General features: G+C 45.2%; 1 protein-coding gene across 1 annotated transcript in view; it reads left to right on the top strand.

The window, feature by feature from the left end:
* Positions 1–23,330, top strand: part of LOC126426680 (nostrin) — a 151,141-nt gene that overhangs the window by 7,931 nt on the left and 119,880 nt on the right. The gene's annotated exons all lie outside the window — the stretch shown is intronic.

The raw sequence follows: 23,330 nt of genomic DNA, 5'->3' as shown, positions 1-23,330 counted from the left end.
TTTGTGGTAAGTTCCTGTGGGACCAAACTGCTGAGGTCTTCGGTCCCTAGGCTTACACACTACTTAATCTAAGTTAAACTAACGTACGCTAAGGACAACACACACACCCATGCCCGAGGGAGGACTCGAACCTCCGACGGGGCAAAGCCGCACGAACCGTGGCAAGACGCCTAGGACCAGGCGGCCATGTCAAGCGAGTAAGGTGCAGGGGGCATTGGAAGCGTGCCATTTTTAGTCAAAAACTGTCTAACAGAGATGGCTGTGTGTGCAGGTGCATTGTCGTGGTGGAAGAACTACTCTCTTATCTGCCACACATCAGGTCTTTTTAGGAACACTGTTGCGCAATCTTCTATAAAGCACCAAATAAAAGGTGTGATTGACGGTCTGACCTGGGAAAAAAAAAACGCTGTTTGAACCACGTGTTTGGCATCAAAAAAATCAAAACTGCACTGTTTTGATGTTTGATTTGGTTCAAATGGCTCCGAGCACTATAGGACTTAACACCTGAGGTCATCACTCCCCTAGAACTCAGAACTACTTAAACCTAACTAACCTAAGGACATCACACACATCCATGACCGGGGCAGGATTCGAACCTCCGACCGTAGGATGTTTGATTTGACATGACGACATTTTTTTGGGCAGACTGACGATGACGTCTTCCTTCGGCTTGGCTGTTGCTTTATTTCTTGGTCATAACCATAGCACAATGACTCATCGCCAGTAATGACCTTTGACAGAAAATCTGGGTCAGTTTCGGGCTGTTATTTCAAAGCACGACATATTCCGACTCTACGTTCCTTTTGGCTGTCAATCAGAACACGTGGAGCAAACTTGGCAGCAACCCTTTTTATTCCAAAATCTTCCGTTAAAATTCGCTGAACGAAGCCCCAAGATAACCCACTAATCTCTGACAGTTGATCAATTGTCTGCGGATGGTCTGTGAGCACAAGCTCTCGAATTTTTTTCGATCTTTTCGTCGATTCGGGCAGTTGACGGACGCCCAGAACGAGGTTCGTCATCAATCGACATGTCGCCATTTTTAATTCGAGGAAACCATTCGTACATCATTTTCCCACAGCATCCGTCATCTTGGTAAGCTCTTTTCAACAACAAAACAGATTTAGCACGATTTTTACTGACTAGAAAACAAAATTTAACAGCTGCACGTTGTGCACTTAAACTTGCCATATAAAACGAAACAGGAATAAAACAGCGCTAGCAAAAACGATCACAGGTGTCTTCATTACTTTCAAAAGCTTCGAGAGGCGCAAGATATGCAAAAGAAATACTTCATTTTCCCTTCTTGTTGTTGGCTCCAAGTCTTGCGTGTGGGGGTACGTTATTGCGGCTGAAATTTTGATTTAACGTTGTGGGCTCCTGATGACTAAATAAATGACGAAGATTTGTCTGTATATTTCTTCAATTTTATTCTTTGTCACACTATTAAATATCACACCGTATTTACAATTTCCACTTCAAATTCCAAATTACACTGTTAGTATCGATCATATAAATCCGTGTGTCTCCATCAGAGGCATGTCCACTACTACTACATTCTGCGATACTTACATTATTCCAAAGAGTTTCTGAAGTAAAATACTTTACAAACTTTCTTGACAAAAGAAGTATCTGCACCAAATTATAGCATTATTTTACAAATGAGTCCAGAAATAAATTTAATAGTTAGCGCTAGATTGTGCAAATAATAATATGAATTTTAAGTATGCCAGAATTTATAATTTCAAATATTTCTTAAACAAGGATAATTTTTAACTGTTTCTACATATCGATTGAAAAAAATTAATTTCTTTTTTATAAATTTTAGCCTAGAGTATAATACATCGTATACAAAATCAAATGAAATTCTTTCAGTGAAACAGTCATTCAATGTTCACCTATACAAGAATCGACAGTATACTTGGTATCGGTTACTTCTATAAAAAAAGAAGGTAGTGTTTGAGTAGGGTGTCCCATTACTACATTTTCAGCGTAACATAAGTATCAAGGTTCCTCTTCAACACCAAAATAAGAAACTCCTTTTCAAAACACAAACATGATACCTCTTCCAAAACAGTATTTGTCTTCAAAAGCAAATAAAACTCCTCTTCTGAAGCAAGCAAGATTCCTCTTTTATAGCAAGAAAATTTTGGCCTCTAAAAGCACACAAGCTTCCTCTTCTAAAACAAATTGGGCTTCACTTCTTTGTGTAAAACATACGAGTTTCCTCTTCCAGATTTGCGCTTCTTTTCTAACCCAAATAAGACACCTCTTTCAACGCTAACAAATCTCCGTTTCCATAACACCGTCTCTAAAAAGACCTCGCTGCCGACGAACGTTAAACTCTAATCTTCCTTCCTTCTTCAGTAACAACCAACACTTCTCCCTTGACACTACGACTGTACGACTTCGTACAGTATAAAACAACAAATCTTGACTTCGAGGCAACTCATCTGAAATTAGTCATCTTTCTCTTTTAACGCCACTTGTACTAGTCTTCTACATCACAGAAGAATTGCTTCTATAGCAGAACAAGGCTCGCATTCTAGAATAACCAGAATCTCTATTTTAAATATCAGGGAACGTCTTTGAAAATAAACGGGGCCCGTCGTTTAAATTTAAACTAAAGTGATCTTCTTGAACAAATAGGGAGTCCCATGGATCCTTATTTAGCATACGTTCACTCTGCTACCCTGTCGATTTTCATTCCTTGTAGGTATAGTCAATATTATTTTGTTCAATAGCCCCCGATAGCTGATTGCTCAGCGTGACAGAATGTCAATCCTAAGGGCCTGGGTTCGACTCTCGGCTGGGTCGGAGATTTTCTCCGCTCACGGACTGGGTGTTGTGTTGTCATCATTTCATCTCCATCGACGCGCAAGTCGCCGAAGTGGCGTCAGATCGAAAGACCTGCACCAGGCGAACGGTCTATCCGACGGGAGGCCCTAGTCACACGACATTTACATTTACATAGCATCAGCCAGTATGGCAGTACAGCGGCCAAAACTCAGGCAAAGTTATCTTCATACAGCTATTCGCGGGAGGGGGCCAAACAGCAAGGTCTCCGGTACCATCGGATTAGGGAAGGATGGGAGGGAAGTTGCCGTGTCCTTTTTAAAGGAACCATCCCGGCATTTCTCTGGATTTGGGGAAATCAAGAAAAACCTAAATTAGGATGAAATGATAATGAAATGAAGACCGCAAGCTGTACACAGCCCTTGACATACATCAACAGGGACGGTTGAAAATGTGTGCACGAACTAGGATTCAAACCCGGGATCTCCTGCTTATATGGCAGACGCTCTATCCATGTGAGCCACCGAGGGCACAGAGGATAGTGCGACTGCAGGGACTTATTCCTTGCACGCTTCCCGTGGGACCCACATTCCCAACTTAATGTCCACACACTACATTCGTAGTACCCCTGCCCATTACACTCTTCACTCGCGGCAGACAATCTTACCGAGTCCCGTATGACTTCGGGCAATGCGTGTGAATCCAGCACAGACGAAGAAGGTCAATGGCCCGTTAGCCCTAACTATATCAAGATCGTATCTGTTGTTTCGGACATGTCTGAAAGATCAGATACCATGTTCCTATAAATGAGGATGGTTGGATGCGGATTTGACCCGTCCTCCTCCCAAATGCGAGTGCAGTGTGCTAACCAGTGCTCCACCTCGCTTGCTGATTCTGGTTTTGTTGCGGTCGACTGTCATGCAGTGCCAGTAATCTTCTTGACTGATTTTGTTTTTGTCATGCTCCACTGTTGGGTAATTTGTTGTGGCCCGCTGTCAGATAGTGCCAGCAATCTTTGACCCTGATATTGACCAGGTAAGACCACTAATCTCTGAGACTCATTTCGGTTTTGTTGTGCTCCATTGTCAGGTAATGCAGTAACGTTTGTCACCTATTTTGACCTTGTTGTGGTCCTGTGTAAGGTAATACCAGTAATCTTTGAGACTGATTTTAGTTTTGTTATGCTCCACTGTCAGGTAATTTGTTGTGCTGCACAGTCAGATAGTGCCAGTAATCTTTGAGACTGATTTTGGTTTTGTTGTGCTCGACTTTCAGGTCATACCAGTAATCTGTAAGACTCATTTTTGCTTTGTTATGCTCCACTGTGAGATAATTTGTTGTGTTCCACTGTCAGGTAGTGCCAGTAACCTTTGTTACTTATTTTGATTTTGTTGGACTTCTGTGTCAGGTAATACCAGGTTTCACCGAGACTCAGTGGTTTCGCTATGCTCCAGTGTCAGGTAATTTGTTGTGCTGCACAGTCAGATAGTGCCAGTTATCTTTGATTCTGGTTTTGTTGTGTTCGACTGTCAGGTAGTACCAGAAATCTTTTGAGACTCTTTTTTGTTTTCTTGTGCTCCACTGCCAGGTAATGCCAGTAACTTATTTTGACCGTTATGCTCCTGTGTCAGGTAATACCAGTAATCTTCACAAATGATTGGTTTTGTTATGTTCCACTGTCAGGTAATTTGCTGTGCTCTAGTGTCAGATAATGCCAGTAACCTTTGTGTGTGATTTTGGTTTTGTTGTCTTCCAGCGCCATTAAACATTGTGTTCTGATTCTGTTGTGCTCTGGTGTCAGATAATACCAGTAATCTTTGAGACTGATTTTAGTTTTGTTATGCTGCACTGTCAGGTAATTTGTTGCGCTGCACTATCAGATCATATCATTAGTCATTGGGACTGATTTTGATTTTGTTGTGCTCCGCTATCAGGTAATACCATTAAGGTTCTGGACTGATTTGGGTTTAGTTATGTTCCTGTGGCACTAACCATCGTGAGTGATTTTGATTTTGCTGTGCTCCTGTCAGGTAATAGCGGTAATCATCGAGACCGAGCTTGGTTTTCCTGTGCTCCACTGTCAAGTAATATCAGTAATCTTCATGACTGATTTAGGTTTTCTGTGGCAGCAACCTTCATGACTGATTTCGATTTTGTTGTGCTCTGGTGTCAGAAAATACCAGTATTCTTAGAGACTGATTTTAGTTTTGTTAAGCTGCACTGTCAGGTAATTTGTTGCGCTGCACTATCAGATCATATCATTAATCATTGGGTCTGATTTTGGTTTTGTTGTGCTCCACTGTCAGGTAATACCATTCACGTTCATGACTGATTTGGGTTTAGCTGTGTTCCTGTGGCAGTAACCATGGTGAGTGGATTTTTTTGTGCTCCAGTGTCAGGTAATAGCGGTAATCTTCGAGACTGAGCTTGGTTTTGTTGTGCTCCACTGTCAGGTAACATCAGTAATCTTCGTGGCTGATATAGGTTTTGTTGTGTTCCTGTGGCAGTAACCTTCAAATATGGTTCAAATGGCTCTGAGCACTGTGGGACTTAAAATCTGAGGTCATCAGTCCCCTAGACTTTGAACTACTTAAGGGGGGTAGGATGTCAAATAGGCCGACTTGGAATAGGAGAGGCACCACAGGACATTTTAATTTCTACTGTCTATACTTTTACAAATAAATTTATAAAACTTTGTCAGCATCACCAGGAAGGATTCAGGATACACGTTCATTGCAGTGGAAGTTCGAAAACATAACAAAATAATTTTTTTACGTGTGAAATTTCATCATTTTTTCATGATGGCTGCATTTGTTGCTATAGGTACCCTTTTCTTCATAAGTAAGATGGGTTGATGAATTTTACACAGCATACAAAACATACTTAAAAGTGTAGGAAACTCTAGAATTTTCCAAATCTATTAAAAACTGTGGTAAAAATTGAGGTAATTAACTACAAAATTTGTGTCTTTTCTAAACATGAAGTTTAAAGTACAACATATCATTCGTTTTTTCGTAAATTAAATAAATTGTATTCATACACCTGTAAGTATGGTTTGTATGCTGTGGAAAATTCATCCAACAGTCTCTCTTACTTATGAAGAAAAATGTAGCTATAGCAACAAATCCAGCCAATAGTAAGTGAAAAAATGATGAAATTTCACACGTAAAATTATTTTGTTAAGTTTTCGAACTTCACTGCAATGAATGTGAATCCTGAATCCTTCCTGGTGATGCTGACAAAGTTTTATTAATTTATTTGTAAAAGTATAGACAGTAGAAATTAAAATGTCCCGTGGTGCCTCTCCTGCTCCAAGTCGGCCCGTTTGACGTTCTATTCCCCTTAAACCTAACTAACCTAAGGACATCACACACATCCATGCCCGAGGCAGGATTGGAACCTGCGACCGTAGCAGCTGCCTTCTTCCGGACTGAAGCGCCTAGAACCGCTCGGCCACAGCGGCCGACTTGCTTTTGGTTTTGTTGTGCTCCAGTGTCAGGTAATATCGGCAATCTTCGTGACTGGTTTTGGTTTTCTCGTTCTTTGAGTGGTAACTGTCACAGGCTAGGAACCGGAGAAACGCGTCTTTTTTTCGTTTGTAAGTAAAAGGACTACCCGAGAATAGGATATCTTCTGAACTGTACGTGGCTAGCGAAATTCGCGTTGTGATCCTAAGTTTTTGCCTCGTCGCCGACCGAGATATCCGAGCAAGACCCGCCGTCGCAGTTCTGCCTTTGCCAGTGTCTCTACTTTCTGAACTTCGCCGAAGTTGTCCTGCAACTCTAATGCTTTGTCCGCAGTGCTCGTGCTGTGTATTACTCAGCGACCAGGTCGGGTTGCGCAGCGGAAGTGTGGCGGCCCCAGTGCTGTGCCTTGTGGAGCACCTGAGTCGGCCGTGACTCAGCGCCCTGCTGAGTAGGCCTGCGCTCCGAGACACCTGTCTGACTCAGCCGGTAGTCTGCTCTCACGGCCCAAGTTGGACGCCGTTCTGACGGGACGGCTGTCGCGCTATGCGAACAAAGCGTCTGCCTCTTCATCTACTTCTACATGATTACTCTGCAATTCACATTCAAGTGCTTGGCAGAGGGTTCATCGAACCACAATCACACTATCTCTCTACCATTCCACTCCCGAACAGCGCGCGGGAAAAACGAACACCTAAACCTTTCTGTTCGAGCTCTGATTTCTCTTATTTTATTTTGATGATCATTCCTACCTGTATAGGCTGGGCTCAACAAAATATTTTCGCATTCGGAAGAGAAAGTTGTTGACTGAAATTTCGTAAATAGATCTCACCGCGACGAAAAACGTCTTTGCTTTAATGACTTCCATCCCAACTCGCGTATCATATCTGCCACACTCTCTCCCCTATTACGTGATAATACAAAACGAGCTGCCCTTTTTTGCACCCTTTCGATGTCCTCCGTCAATCCCACCTGGTAAGGATCCAACACCGCGCAGCAATATTCTAACAGAGGACGAACGAGTGTAGTGTAAGCTGTCTCTTTAGTGGACTTGTTGCATCTTCTAAGTGTCCTGCCAATGAAACGCAACCTTTGGCTCGCCTTCCCCACAATATTATCTATGTGGTCTTTCCAACTGAAGTTTTCGTGATTTTAACACCCAGGTACTTAGTTGAATTGACAGCCTCTAGAATTGTACTATTTATTGAGTAATCGAATTCCGAAGGATTTCTTTCGGAACTCTTGTGGATCACCTCACACTTTTCGTTATTTAGCCTCAACTGCCACCTGCTACACCGTACAGCAATCTTTTCTAAATCGCTTTGCAACTGATACTGGTCTTCGGATGACCTTACTAGACGGTAAATTACAGCATCATCTGTGAACAACCTAAGAGAACTGCTCATATTGTCACCCAGGTCATTTATACAGATCAGGAACAGCAGAGGTCCCAGGACGCTTCCCTGGGGAACACCTGGTATCACTTCAGTTTTACTAGATGATTTGCCGTCTATTACTACGAACTGCGACCTTCCTGACGGGAAATCACGAATCCAGTCGCACAACCACATAGGCCCGCAGCTCTTGCCCTGCCCCCCCCCCTCCCCTTCGTACTGCGATAAGTGTAAGTGTGGGCTGCAGACGCGGCCGGGAACCGGTGGAACCTGAGCAGCTCGCGGACGGCGGGCAGGTGACTCCAGGGTTCGACGCCCGGCTCACAGCTTTCTCCTACCTTCACCCACTAGTACGGTTTTACTTCGCAAATCACCTTAAGTCGCCCTGACATAAGACGTGCAAGTGGACGTGGCGTTATTCTTCGACGAGGGTGCGGGAGGATATTTTGTATAGCGCTGACACTTACCGACCTTCCAGGGGCGGATGGCTCGTCACAAGAACGATTGCTGGTAAACGTCCGTGTGAACTATATCTCTATGATCTCTTTCCGAAATTCACGTAAGAAGAAGCAATATACGGTTTGCTGCTCTAGGAACTAGGACTCTTGATATTTTTAAAAATATCGGGAATCTATTAAATCGACGTGGTGTGCGTACTGCAAGACCTTCGGTACACACACCATCAGATTATTTGACTTGTCGCTCTAACGAAGTAGGCGAGTGTCAGCAATATGCCTCGTGGTCTTATCGTGGCGTGTTTATCTTCTGCCGTTAGGTCAGACGATAGAAATGCCACTTGCACGCTTAGAGTAGCAGATTGACGGTGGCCAACTTTAAACAGAACTTGATTAATTTTCACACACATTTATTAAAATAATAAAAAACATAGACAATACGTAACTTGATTCTGGATGCTGGTTACAATTGACGATTTGAAGTTCCTTTGGTCTTGGTACGTTAATCTTATTCTCACGTATCTCTGATACTTGACAAAGTGTCTATTCATTTATCTTCAGGGCTATGTACAGGAATATGGTAATCTTATTAGGTGCAGACTGAAACTTGACTATAGACTGGTACAGGCTAATGTAGATTGGTACAGGCTAATGTAGACTGATATAGACTAATGCAGACTGGTACAGACAGGTGCAGATAAATGCAGACTAATGCAGACTGACCAATCGGAGGTCTGTACACTCATTATAATACCTCGAGCGTTCAGGTATCACTGCGCGAGTGTGATCCGCGAGGAGAAAAGGTTCTACGTTAGCAGCATCTCATTGGCTGTGTTACATATTAATACGCGGATCTGCGGAAGCAGAATTTGGTCCGTCTCTATGGCAGCGCCATCTCGTAGTGCGGAGACGGACGAGCGCTGCGCCTGCGCTGTTGTGCTTAGCGGGGCGCGCTCTAGTGGGAAAGTTGTGTACGCACTGACTATACGGAACTATGTACACAACAATCGATATTTAAAAACGTGTCCCTATTGGCTACTGATATATCGACAAAGTTATGATATATCGATATGGGTCTGAGCACTATAGGCTTAACATTTGAGGTCATCAGTCCTCTAGGACTTAGAACTACTTAAACCTAGCTAACCGAAGCACATCGCACACATACATGCCCGAGTCAGGATTCGAACCTGCGACCGTAGCAATATGTCGATATATTGAAGAAAAAAATACAGACGTACCGACCAATAAAAATGGCTGCATATTGTAAATATACTGCCAGTTTTAGAGCCGTATGTTTAAGTATTTGATATTTTCGGTAAGGTCTTATGGGACCACCCTAAATCGTTTCAGGCAAATGCCGGGATGGTTCCTTCGAAATGCCACGGCCGACTTCCTTCCCAGTCCTTCTTCAATCTGAGCTTGTGCCCCGTCTCTAATGACCTCGCTGTCGACGCGATGTGAAACACTAATCTCCTCCTCGTAAATGAAATTCATCTGTCATCCACTTTCCTGAACGCCTTTCCGTTGCCATCCTGTAATACAAAATAATTATTTAATTGTCAACTTAAGATAAAGACGTATTAGAAAATTCATCACATTTTTTCTAAACATTATGTTGCTCCAATAACGTTAAACACCTTTTTTGAAACTTAGTATTCGAGGAAGTTTCTGAAACTGTACCGGTAAAATATTGGAATCAAAATGTTCAACTGTGTCTGAAATCTTATGGGACTCAACTGCTAAGGTCATCAATCCCTAAGCTTACACACTACTTAACCTAAATTATCCTAAGGACAAACACACACACACACACACACACACACAGAGACACCCATGTCCGAGGGAGGACTCGAACCTCCGCCGGGACCAGCCGCACAGTCCATGACTGCAGCGTCTGAGACCACTCGGCTAATCCCGCACGGCTATTGGAATCTTAAAGCGGTACATTGTAGGCATCGTCGCCAGTTTTTCTTGAACAGTTTTCTACAAACAAACCACAGGCAATACTGACTGAACACTGCCTAAAAACTAAGGTGATTTCGTATATATTCAATCATAAATAAACATTTCCGTGTTTACCTAGTAACAGCGCTTGCACAAAAAGTTACATAAAGACTACGACCAAACCAACTCTGTCTTCCCTACCATGTGTTCCTCAATAAGTCCGGAACCGCGCTACTGCAACGATCGCAGGTTCGAATCCTGCTTCGGGCATGGGTGTGTGTGATGTCCTTAGCTTAGTTAGGTTTAAGTAGTTCTCAGTCTACGGGACTGATGATCTCAGATGTTAACTTCCGTAGTGCTTAGAGCCATTTGAACCATTTGTTCCTCAACAAACACATCTCATAGCTGAGAATATGGCTCCAACAAGCACGTAATTGAAGCAGATGTCAATGAAAATCGGGTGAACTGGAGGTAGGAATTTTGTAGCAGTGATTCAGATTAGGATCCGCTACAACACGCACTGAAGCGCCAAAGAAACTGATATAGGAATGCGTATTGAAATACAGAGATACGTAAACAGGTAGAGTACGGTGCTGCGGTCGGCAACGCCTATGTAAGACAAAGAGTGTCTGGCGCAGTTGTCAAATCGGTTACTGCTGGTACAATGGCAGGTTATCAAGATTTAAGTGAGTTTGAACGTGGTGTTACAGTCGGCGTACGAGCGATGGGACACAGCATCTCCGAGATAGCGATGAAGAGTGGATTTTTCCGTACGACGATTTCACGGGTGTACTGTGAATATCAGTAATCCGATAGCACATCAAATCTCCGACGTCGCTGTGGCCGGAAAAAGATTGCGCAAGAACGGGACCAAAGAGGACTGAAAAGAATCGTTCAATCTGATTTGACCCATTATGAATGGTTTTTGAAAGGGTGCGACTGTAGATGGTGGTGGTGGTTAGTGTTTAACGTCCCGTCGACAACGAGGTCATTAGAGACGGAGCGCAAGCTCGGGTTAGGGAAGGATGGGGAAGGAAGTCGGCCGTGCCCTTTCAAAGGAAGCATCCCGGCATTTGCCTGAAACGATTTAGGGAAATCACGGAAAACCTAAATCAGGATGGCCGGAGACGGGATTGAACCGTCGTCCTCCCGAATGCGAGTCCAGTGTGCTAACCACTGCGCCACCTCGCTCGGTGTGCGACTGTAGAAACAATAGGTTTGTTTATAAATAAATAAATCTTCTGCTACCAGTCACGATTTTTCTTTACTTTACTTTTCGCACGACGTGTTTGGAGAAATAATTCCCATTTTCAAGAGCGTTTTTTGTGTGTATTAAGCCATTTCTTTTGATGTTGTCAATGTGTGAGAGTCTGCTTCATTTCGTTGACTTTTACGGCAATACATAAGAAACACGCGATTATTTTGTTTGGTATCAATTCTTTTTCTGAAATTTAGAAGAATTTGTACTTTCAGTTTTCTAATGTGAGACTCTGCACAAATGGGCCATTACAACACTGTAAGTACAAATTCTTCTAAATTTCGCCACTAACTTCACAAAAAGAATTGATACCCAACATCCAAAGAAATGCGTTAATGCACACAAACAACGCACTTGAAAATGGGAATTATTTCTCGAAACGCGTCGTGCGGAAAGTGAAATAAAGAAAAATGGTGACTGGGGGCAGATTTATTTATTTATGAACAAACCTATAGAATGAAACTTCCTGGCAGCGCACACTCCGCTGCAGAGTGAAAATCTCATTCTGGAAACATCCCCCAGGCTGTGGCTAAGCCATGTCTCCGCAATATCCTTTCTTTCAGGAGTGCTAGTTCTGCAAGGTTCGCAGGAGAGCTTCTGTAATGTTTGGAAGGTAGGAGACGAGGTACTGGCAGAAGTAAAGCTGTGAGTACCGGGCGTGAGTCGTGCTTCGGTAGCTCAGTTGGTAGAGCACTTGCCCGCGAAAGGCAAAGGTCCCGAGTTCGAGTCTCGGTCGGGCACACAGTTTTAATCTGCCAGGAAGTTTCATATCAGCGCACACTCCGCTGCAGAGTGAAAATCCCATTCTGGAAACCTATAGAATCGTTCAACATGAGAGCAGTGCAACCCTCCCGCACATTCCAATGCTGTGCCATCAACAAGTGTCAGTGTGGTCTTGCGGTAGCGTTCTCGCTTCCCGGGTTCGATTCCCGGCGGGGTCAGGGATTTTCTCTGCCTCGTGATGGCTGGGTGTTGTGTGTTCTTCATCATCATTGACTCGCAAGTCGCCGAAGTGGCGTTAACTAAAAAGGACTTAACAATACTGCGGCCGAACTTCCCCACATGGGGCCTCCCGGCCAACAATGCCATACGATCATTTTATTTCATTTCAGTGTGCGAACCGATCGACGAAACATTTTCGATATGGGCTTTCGGAGCCGGAGGTCCACTCGTGTACCCTTGATGACTGCACTATAGAAAGCATTAAAACGCGCCTGAGCTCGTCAATACCGACATTGGACTGTTGATGATTGGAAACATGTTGCCTGGTCGGGCGAGTCTCGTTTCAAATTGTATCGGGCGGATGGACGGGTATGGAGACAACCTCATGAATCCTTTCACCCTATATGTCAGCAGGGGACTGTTCGAGCTGGTGGAGGCTCTGTAATGGTGTGTGGCGTGTGCAGTTGGAGTATATGAGACCCCTGATACGTCTAGATTACGACTCTGACAGGTGACACGTACGTAAGCATCCTGTCTGATCACCTGCATTCATTCATGTCCATTGTGCATTCCGACGGACTTGGGCAATTCCAGCAGGAAAATACGACACCCCACATGTCCAGAATTGCTACAGAGTGGCTCCAGGGAGACTCTTCTGAGTTCAAACACATCCGCTGGCCACCAAACTCTCCAGACATGAACATTATTGAGCATATCTGGGATGCCTTGCACGTGCTGTTCAGAACAGATCTCCACTCCCTCGTACTCTTACGGATTTACAGGTATGGACAGATCTGCAGGATTCATGGTGTCAGTTCCCTCCAGCTCTACTTCAGTCATTACTCGAGTCCATGCCACGTCCTGTTACGGAACTTCTGCGTGGTCGCGGGAGCCCTACACGATACTAGGCAGGTGTACCAGTTTCTTTGGCTCTTCAGTGTAGGTAACTCTCCCCTATGTTCCATTCAGTAAGGAGGATGTGTTGGATAATCATGCTAGGAAGGGAATTACGCCTGCCGTACACACCACAAGCGCTTGCGCAGTGGTAGTGTAGATGCAGGTACTGGACAGAGATTAGCGCCTGTTAACAGAGTGGGCGTGTCGGCTGTGGAGAGAAGCCGCCGCTTCCTGCTGCGGTCTAAATGCGTGTCAGGGGCGGCGGAAGCCCGCGGGGTTTCACGTCCGCTGTTTACAAACAGTTTCCTCCTGACCGAGGGCAAGCCGCTGCTTGCAGAGCCCGGATAACCGCCGCTCTTTCTGTCTTCCTAGTGACCCGGTCCAGGCGGAGAGCGACAATACACGCCGTGCTGCTCGTGGCTTCCCAACGTGCGGGAGGAAACTTTTTGTTGATAAACATATACACCGTCATTTTTTTATGTTTTGCGTCGTTCCTTAGTTGCTTGTGGGCAATGGCCTTGCCGCAGTGGATACAGCGGTTCCCGTGAGATGACCAAAGTTAAGCGCTGTCGGGCGTGGCCGGCACTTGGATGGGTGACCATCCAGCCGCCATGCGCTGTTGCCATTTTTTCGGGGTGCACTCAGCCTCGCGATACCAATTGAGGATTTACTCGAACGAATAGTCGCGGCTCCAGTCAAAGAAAACGTTCATAAAGACCGGGAGAGCGGTGTGCTGACCACACGCCCCTCCTATCCGCATCCTCATCTGAGGATGACACGACGGTCGGATGGTCCCGATGGCCCACTTGTGGCCTGAAGACGGAGTGCTTAATTACTTGTACATTCTTGGAGACGTGGTCCGTCTGTGTAAGTAAATGAAAGGCTGTTTATTTTGCGCGATTGGCGTTCCGCTAATGAGGCATCTTCAGTGGTTTGTAAACGTAAGTGGGTGGTCGTATTTCTATATCTGAAAGGTGATATCTGTTCAAATTTCCCACCAGTTACGTAAGGGTTTTGCTAGATGCGCCACTATCGGGATGCAAAGCGGGTTTGCTTTAAATACACGCTGAAACGGTCATGAGCGCTGGTTAACTTTGATGACGTGATGAGTTGAGAGTCTAGAATGCCTTTAAGGCAAAAAAGACGCCAGGTGCAACACCTCACTGAGTTTGAACGAGGTCGTGTCATAGGGCTACGAGAAGGTGAATGAGCATTCTGCGATATTGCACAAATACACTACTGGCCATTAAAATTGCTACACCAAGAAGAAATGAAGATGATAAACGGTTATTCGTTGGACAAATATATTATACTAGAACTGGCATGTCACTACATTTTCACGCAATTTGGGTCCATAGATCCTGAGAAATCAGTACCCAGAACAACCACATCTGGCCGTAATAACGTCCTTGATACGCCTGGGCATTGAGTCAAACGGAGCTCGGATGCCGTGTACAGGTACAGCTGCCCATGCAGCTTCAACACAATCCCACAGTTCATCAAGAGTAGTGACTGGCCTATTGTGACGAGCCAGTTGCTCGGCCACCATTGACCAGACGTTTTCAGTTGGTGAGAGATCTGGAGAATGTACTCGCCAGGGGAGCAGTCGAACATTTTCTGTATCCAGAAAGACCCGTACAGGACCTGCAACATGCGTTCGTGCATTATCCTGCTGAAATGTAGGGTTTCGCAGGGATCGAATGGAGGGTAGAGCCACGGGTCGTTACACATCTGAAATGTAGCGTCCACTGTTCAAAGTGCCGTCAATACGAACAAGAGGTGACCGAGACGTGTAACCAATGCACCCCGTACTATCACGCCGGTTGATACGCCAGTATGTCGATGACGAATACACGCTTCCAATGTGCGTTCACCGCGATGTCGTCAAATACGGATGCGACCATCGTGATACTGTAAACAGAACCTGGATTCATCCGAAAAAATGACGTTTTGCCATTTGTGCACCCAGGTTCGTCGTCGAGTACACCATCCCAGGCGCTCCTGTCTGTGATGCAACGTCAAGGGCAACCGCAGCGTGATCTCCGAGCTGATAGTCCGTGCTGCTGCAAACGTCGTCGAACTGTTCGTGCAGATGGTTGTTGTCCTGCAAACGTCCCCATCTGTTGACTCAGGGATCGAGACGTGGCTGCACGATCCGTTACAACCGTGCGGATAAGATGACTGTCATCTCGACTGCTAGTGATACGAGGCCGTTGGGATCCAGCACGGCGTTCCGTATTACCCTCCTGAACCCACCGATTCCATATTCTGCTAACAGTCATTGGATCTCGATCAACGCGAGCAGCAATGTCGCGATACGATAAACCGCAATCGCGATAGGCTACAACCCGACCTTTATCAAAGTCGGAAACGTGATGGTACGCATTTCTCCTCCTTACACGAGGCATCACAACAACGTTTCACCAGCCAACGCCGGCCAACTGCTGTTTGTGTATGAGAAATCGGTTGGAAAGTTTCCTCATGTCAGCACGTTGTAGGTGTCGCCACTTGGCGCCAACCTTGTGTAAATGCTATGAAAAGCTAATCATTTGCATATCACAGCATCTTCTTCCTGTCGGTTAAATTTCGCGTGTGTAGCACGTCATCTTCGTGGTGTAGCAATTTTAATGGCCAGTAGTGTACTTTGGTCCGGAGGCGACCAATTCAAAAGTTAGAATCGAAGATTATTTTGATACTTCTGACAGTGGAATAGGTTACATATACTCTTGTTGCTAAAACTACAAGGTATTTTTTAAATTTAATCGTATGGCTAGGGGCCCCCCGTCGGTCAGACCGTTCACCGGGTGCCGGTCTTCCAATTTGACGCCAGTTCGGCGACCTGCAGTCGATGAGGATGACAGGATGATGATGAGCACAGCACAACACCCAGTCCCTGGACGGAGAAAATTCCCCGACCCAGCCGGGAAACGAACCCGGGCCCAGAGGAATGACAATCCGTCACGCTGACCATTTTTTTTATCTCATTTTGTTCGTTTTCGTCGTCGCATCTGGCGACCATTCAGCTACCGGGGGCGGACCACAGGGTATTAAGTTTCTGAGATGGTAGCGTGAACTAAAACAAAAAAAAAGTGGAGTAAACATGGGCGTATCTTAAGAGCCATGAGTAGAGTTATAAAACTACCATAGGTTTCCGCAGTCTACCGTAATTAAGCGTGCACTGCAGAAGCTTTGGTCAGTTAAGGTCGTACCCGCATTGCCTGTACACTGTGTTTGTCTCATACCTATCGGGCATTACCTCATAACGATTCTTCTTTCTACATGTGCCGTCAGTGTGTTACTAGATTCTCCTAGAAACCGGAAGCGGTGAACTGTCTAGAAACTGAGTGAGAATATACGACGGTTGGAACTTTAATAGTGGCAACTATTTATTTACAGATAGTACAAAACAGATTCGTGTTTCAAAGTTTTACTGACGGCCGGTGTGGCCGAGCGGTTCTAGGCGCTACAATCTGGAACCGGGCGACCGCTGCGGTCGCAGGTTCGAATCCTGCCTCGGGCATGGATGTGTGTGATCTCCTTAGGTTTGTTAGGTTTAGGTAGTTCTAGGGGACTGATGACCTCAGAAGTTAAGTCTCATAGTGCTCAGAGCCATTCGAATCATTTTTCAGAGTCTTACTCATCTTCAAAGTAGTCACCAACATTGTGTACAGCCCGTTGCCAGCGATGTGGAAGTCGTAGGATACTCTTAGCAGTGCCAGTTGTGTTGACAGTCGAAGCGGCGCGGTCTGTTGCCCGACGAATTCGTAGCAGTTCTGAAGCGAATGCCGTGAAGTGTCTCCTTCAGTTTAGAAATCTAGTTGAGCTCAGGAGGGCTTAAGTCAGGGGAGTGCAGTAGGTGGTACAGCACTTAGCAGCCCCATCAGTCAAACAAATCAGTAAGAGCTTGCACTGTACGTGCTTGAGCATTGTCCTGCAAAATGATGGTCAGGTCCTGCAGAAAGTGTGATCACCCCTGTCTCTATGCTGTTCGTTTTTGGAACACAACCTGCGACCACCTTGCATCAAAGTACTTGCTTTGGTTACATAAAAGAGCAGAATTTACGCGATTACCTATTTATATTTCGCAAATATATACGTAGAATACGCGATGGACTAACACTGTACGAATTATGTGCAAGACAAACAACCAAAACAAAAAAACAAAGAGGAGCCAAGTCGTCAGCTCCCTTTTCGTTTCTTACACATTTATTCATGGTTCTTTACCTCCCAATCTCCGCCTCCAGTAGCTGAGTGGTCAGTGCGACACAATGTCAATCCTAATGGCCCGGGTTCGACTCCCGGCTGAGTCGGAGATTTTCTCCGCTCAGAGACTGTGTGTTCATCCCCACTGACGCGCAAGTCGCCGAAGTGGCGTCAGATCCAAAGACTTGCACCAGGCGAACGGTATACCGGAAGGGAGGCTCAAGTCACAGTCATTTACCTCCCAATGCTACCAGTAATATCGGTGATCCTACCATTTACTACGTCATTTATATAGTTTATACAGGGCGTTACAAAAAGGTACGGCCAAACTTTCAGGAAACATTCCTCGTACACAAAGAAAGAAAATATGTTATGTGGACATGTGTCCGGAAAACCTTACTTTCCATGTTAGAGCTCATTTTATTACTTCTCTTCAAATCACATTAATCATGGAATGGAAAGACACAGCAACAGAACGTACCAGCGTGACTTCAAACACTTTGTTACAGGAAATGTTCAAAATGTCCTCCGTTAGCGAGGATACGTGCATCCACCCTCCGTCGCACGGAATCCCTGATGAGCTGATGCAGCCCTGGAGAATGGCGTATTGTATCACAGCCGCCCACAATACGAGCACGAAGAGTCTCTACATTTGGTACCGGGGTTGCGTAGACAAGAGCTTTCAAATGCCCCCATAAATGATTGTCAAGAGGGTTGAGGTCAGGAGAGCGTGGAGGCCACGGAATTGGTCCGCCTCTACCAACCCATCGGTTACCGAATCTGTTGTTGAGAAGCGTACGAACACTTCGACTGAAATGTGCAGGAGCTCCATCGTGCATGAACCACATGTTGTGTCGTACTTGTAAAGGCACATGTTCTAGCAGCACAAGTAGAGTATCCCGTATGAAAATGATAACGTGCTCCATTGAGCGTAGGTGGAAGAAACTAAAATTAGCTCTAACATGGAAATTAAGCGTTTCCGGACACATGTCCACATAACATCTTTTCTTCATTTGTGTGTGAGGGATGTTTCCTGAAAGTTTGGGCGTACCTTCTTGTAACACCCTGTGTACTATCGAACCGTAGTTTTCGTAGAGGGCAAGTCTAGCTATGAGCACTCGTTCATCTGCGCTATTATGAAACATCTCTTCTTTTCGGAGCCTCTCGCTTTCCGTATTTTGGAAGGAGGTGTATTTACAAAAAGAGGATAAAAATGCCTAGTAAACATGGGCTGTACAATGTGCACCTTAAAAGGTATGGACACTTTTTCGGTGGTGGAGATATATTTCGCAGTAGCTTTCACTTGTAACTTACGGCTCGGACGTTTCCGGTCCAAGGTCCCTTATTTCAGATTGGTACGAGTACATTTACGCTTCGCCATCATCCCTGAAATTTCTTAACACCATCACTGAATCACCCTGTGTATTGCTTGTGGCAGTAACGTTACATTCCCTTCGGGCTAATCCATCGCTCAGCAACTCATGTCAATGACAACAACAACAGAAGTAGATAAGACAGGAAACGAAAACTTTCCGTACTACTAGCGCCGAAGCGGAGAGCACGCAGGCTTCCTTTGATGGTTGGCTAAACTACCGACAACGAGCGGAACACAAGCGAATGCGAACCTAACACGACGGGGTGTTGTTTGCTGGCGCGCACCTAACGTTTATACCAGACAGAATTGTCGTTCGCTTGCCTTCGCTTCGGTGTAAAGTGGGCTGTAATTATGTACTGGATCAACTGCCAGTCCAAGCGGCGTTTCGACCGTACTTGCAATCATCATCTTCAGGGTGAGAGCTTAGTCGTATTTTCACTTGTGCCGAGACGTCCTCCGCTCGCTCGTGGAACCTTTTGCCTACTGGAAGGCGGAGAGAAAGCAGCGATCAGCGGTTTTCTGGAGAGGATGTGGTCCATGGAAAGGCCTGGACCCTGGAAAGTGAGTGAAGCGCCAACAAAGGCGGCGAGAGTGTAAAGACTGTAGGAGGCGTGGGAGGCGGGACCTAACGAGGTGGCCTGGGATTCAGGGTACACAGAGGGAGATTAGGAGAGCTTATTTCCAGCCGGCTCGCACTGATACAGACAGTAGCTTTGCACAGTGAAACCTTCACCCACACCGTATGGTATTCGTTGATCTTAAACTTCACGGCGCATTACGACTGTGTGTTGGACTGGGGCTCGAATTTGTCCGATATATCCAGCCCTCACAGCTTTACTTCCGCCATTAATTATCCAGGTGCCTTGCAGACTTCACAGACGCGTGTCAGTTTTATGTAATGCATATGCAAGTGTTATGCACCTGATGACAGCACCTTCCTGGCGAAACGCATCGTGCTAGTAAAGCTAGAAGTAGTGGAAATCAGTTCGTATGCATACTACCAGATGGTTAATGGATATGTCTGTTTCGTGTAGTCATACCATGACAGATATACTACGTGACCGAAAGTATCCGCTGAAAATGACTTACAAGTTCGTGGCGCCCTCCATCGGTAATGCTCGAATTCGGTACGGTGTTGACCCACCCTTAGCCTTGATGACAGCATACGTTGAATCAGCTGCTGGAAGGTTTCTCGGGGAATGGCAGCCCATTCTTCACGGAGTGCTGTACTGAGGAGAGGTATCGATGTCGGTCGGTGGGGCCGGGCGTTCCAAATCGTATAGGATTCAGGTCAGGACTCTGTGCAGGCCAGTCCATTACAGGAATATTATTGTCGTGTAACCACTCCGCAACAAAAAAAATGGTTCAAATGGCTCTGAGCACTATGGGATTTAACATCTGAGGTCATCAGTCCCCTAGAACTTAGAACTACTTAAACCTAACTAACCTAAAGACATCACACACATCCATGCCCGAGGCAGGAGTCGAACCTGCGACCGTAGCGGTCGCGCGGTTCAAGACTGAAGCGCCTTTAACCGCACGGCCACACTGGCCGGCCCACTCCGCAACAGGCTGTGCATTATGAACAGGTGGTCGATCGTGCTGAAAGATGCAATCGCCACCTCCGAATTGCTCTTCAGCAGTGGGAAGCAAGAAGCTGCTTAAATCATTAATGTAGGCGTGTGCTGTGATAGTGCGATGCAAAACAACAAGGGGCGCAAGCCCCCTCCATAAAAAACACGACCACACCATAACACCACCGCCTCAGAACTTTACTGTTGGCACTACACACGCTGGCAGATGACGTTCACCGGGCATTCGCCATACACACACCCTGCCATCGGATCGCCACATTGTGTACCGTGATTCGTCAGTCCACACAACGTTTCTCCACTGTTCCATCGTGCAGTGTTTACGCTCCTTACACCAAGAGAGGCGACGTTCGGCATTTAGCGACGTGATGCGTGGCTTATGAGCAGCCGCTCGACCGCGAGATCCAAGTTTTCTCACATCCCACCTTCCTGTCATAGTACTTGCAGTGAATCCTGATGCAGTTTAGAAATCCTCTGTGGTGATCTGGACAGATGTCGGCCTATTACACATTACGACCCTCTCCAACTGTCAGCCTGTACGCTTTTGTGCTGTACGTGTCCCTTCACGTTTCCACTTCACTACCACATCGGAAACAGTGGACCTAGGGATGTTTAGGAGTGTGGAAGTCTCGCGTACAGACGTATGACACAAGTGACACCCAATCACCTGACCATGTTCGAAATCCGTCATTTCAGCGGAGCGCTCCATTCTGCTCTCTCACGATGTCTAATGACTGCTGAGGTCTCTGATACGGAGTACCTGGCAGTAGGTGGCAGCACAATGCACCTAATATGAAAAACGTATGTTTTAGGTTGTGTCCGGATACTTTTGATGTTTGTTTGATATTGCGTCAATCTTTGTGGGCCATCTGAAGGTTATATTATTCCTGAAGAATCAGGTTTGCCAAGATCGCTAGTAATTCTGTTTATTGCTATTACCAGTTTCGACCGGTCTACGCTGTGATCAAGATCTGATGATGACAGAATAGACATGTCGAAACCGGTAATAGCAATAAAAAGAATTGTTAGCGCTGCTGACAAACTTGATTCTTTAAGAAAAATTCAATGATAGTTCTTCCTGCCTGTTAATGGAAAGACGATTTTGTTTATGTTGAGGGGTAGCAGCCATTCCCTGCTCCAAGCGTCGATCCTCGTTGCATTTCTCTAACGTTGCGAATGCACTGTATACAACAGCATCCATATCTAACTGTACATCAACATCTATATTCCGCAATCCACGTTTTCCCTCCTCGCTTCTTGTGCAATTTGTGAATGATGCGTGGGAAGAACGACTGGATTTTTTTTACAGTTTTCTCACTGGTCTGATGCGGTCCGCCGTGAATCCTTCTTCTGCCCTAATCTGTTTACCTCAGAGCAGCACATCCACCCTACGCTCTCAATTATTCGTTGGATGTTTTCCCATCTCCGTCCTCCACTACAGTTTGAACCTCTACAGCTCCCTCTAGTACCAAGAATCTTATTTCCTGATGTCCTGTCATATCTTCCCTTCTTCTTTTTCCCACACGAGTTCTTTCTTCACCGATTCTGCAGAGAATCTCTTCATTCGGTGCCTTATCAGTCCACCTTATTTTCAACATTCTTCTCCTACTTTCGTACAGCCCATGTTTCACTACCATACAACATCTCTGCTCCAAATGAACCATCCCAGAAATTTCTTGTTGATATTGAGGCCTACATTTGACTCCACTACACTTCTCTTGGCCAGAAATGCCATTTTTACCTGTACTATTGCATTGCTTTATGTCCTCCTTGCTGTTTTCGTCCTGAAATGTTTTAATTGCTTCGCCTATTTGTGGTCATCAATTTTGATAATATATTTTCGGTAACCTCGTTTGTGCTATCCATTACTTTCGCTTTTCTTCGATTTAATCTTAGTCCACGTTCTGCACAAATTAAGACTTCATTCCATTCAAAATTCTTCTTCACTTTCACAGTGGATAGCAATGTCTTCAGCGAATCTTACCACTGGCATTCTTCCACACTGAATTTTAATCCCATACCTATACTTTTATTTCCATCAGTGCTTCTCCGATGTACAGATTTAACAATAGGGGCGAATTACTACATCCCGGTCTTCTACCGTTTTTCAATCCCAGTATTTCGTTCTTAGTCTTCCATACTCATTGTTTCCTAATCCTATTTATACACATTGTATATTATCCGTCTTTACCTATGTATTTTACTCCTGTTTTGCCAAGAACTGTGAACATCTTGCACCATTTTACACTGTGGAACGGCTTTTTGAGCTCAACCAATCATATAAACGTGTCCCGATTTTTCTTAACTCTTTCTTCCGTTGTCTCCGGCCGTTGTGGCAAGGCGGTTCTAGCCGCTTCAGTCCGGAACCGCGCTGCCGCTACGGTCACAAGTTCGAATCCTGCCTCGGGCATGGATGTGTGTGATGTCCTTAGATTTAAGTAGTTCAAAGTTCTAGGGGACTGATGACCTCTGATATTAAGTCCCATAGTGCTCAGAGCCATTTGAACCATTCTTCCGTTATCAAGTCCACGTCAGAACTGCGTCTCCACTGCCTTTACTGTTTAGAAAACCAATATGATCGCGATGTAACAAGTTTCTATTCACGTGTATATTATTATTGTCAACAACTTGGATGCATGATCCTTTAAGCTAACTGTGCTGTAATTCCGTATGAGCTCCAATTTTTCTGAGAGTCCGACTGTGATCATTTCGCGAGAGATTTGTAGGAGGAAGTAATATGCCTGTCGTAGGCACTATCTGCGAAGAACCTTATGGCGCTTCGAACGTATCGTTGTCTATATATTCTTTCCGTTCCATTGCTCAACTAAACTTGCGTTGGTCTCCGTAATTAGCCCTGGTAGACCCTTTAGCCCTCTGAATCTTCGCACCCGTAAAAATCTGCACACGAAATTTCCTAGAAGGAAGGGAACTGGAGGAATCGAATTTCGAATGTTGAAACTATTCCTACTTTTGTGGTAGCTTTCTTGTAGATATCGGTTAAATAAGG

This window comes from Schistocerca serialis, chromosome 11, assembly GCF_023864345.2.
Source record: "Schistocerca serialis cubense isolate TAMUIC-IGC-003099 chromosome 11, iqSchSeri2.2, whole genome shotgun sequence".
NCBI classification, from domain to species: Eukaryota; Metazoa; Arthropoda; class Insecta; order Orthoptera; family Acrididae; genus Schistocerca; species Schistocerca serialis.
The sequence above is the reverse complement of the archived record's forward strand: the minus strand, read 5'-3'. Positions and strand labels throughout refer to the sequence as shown.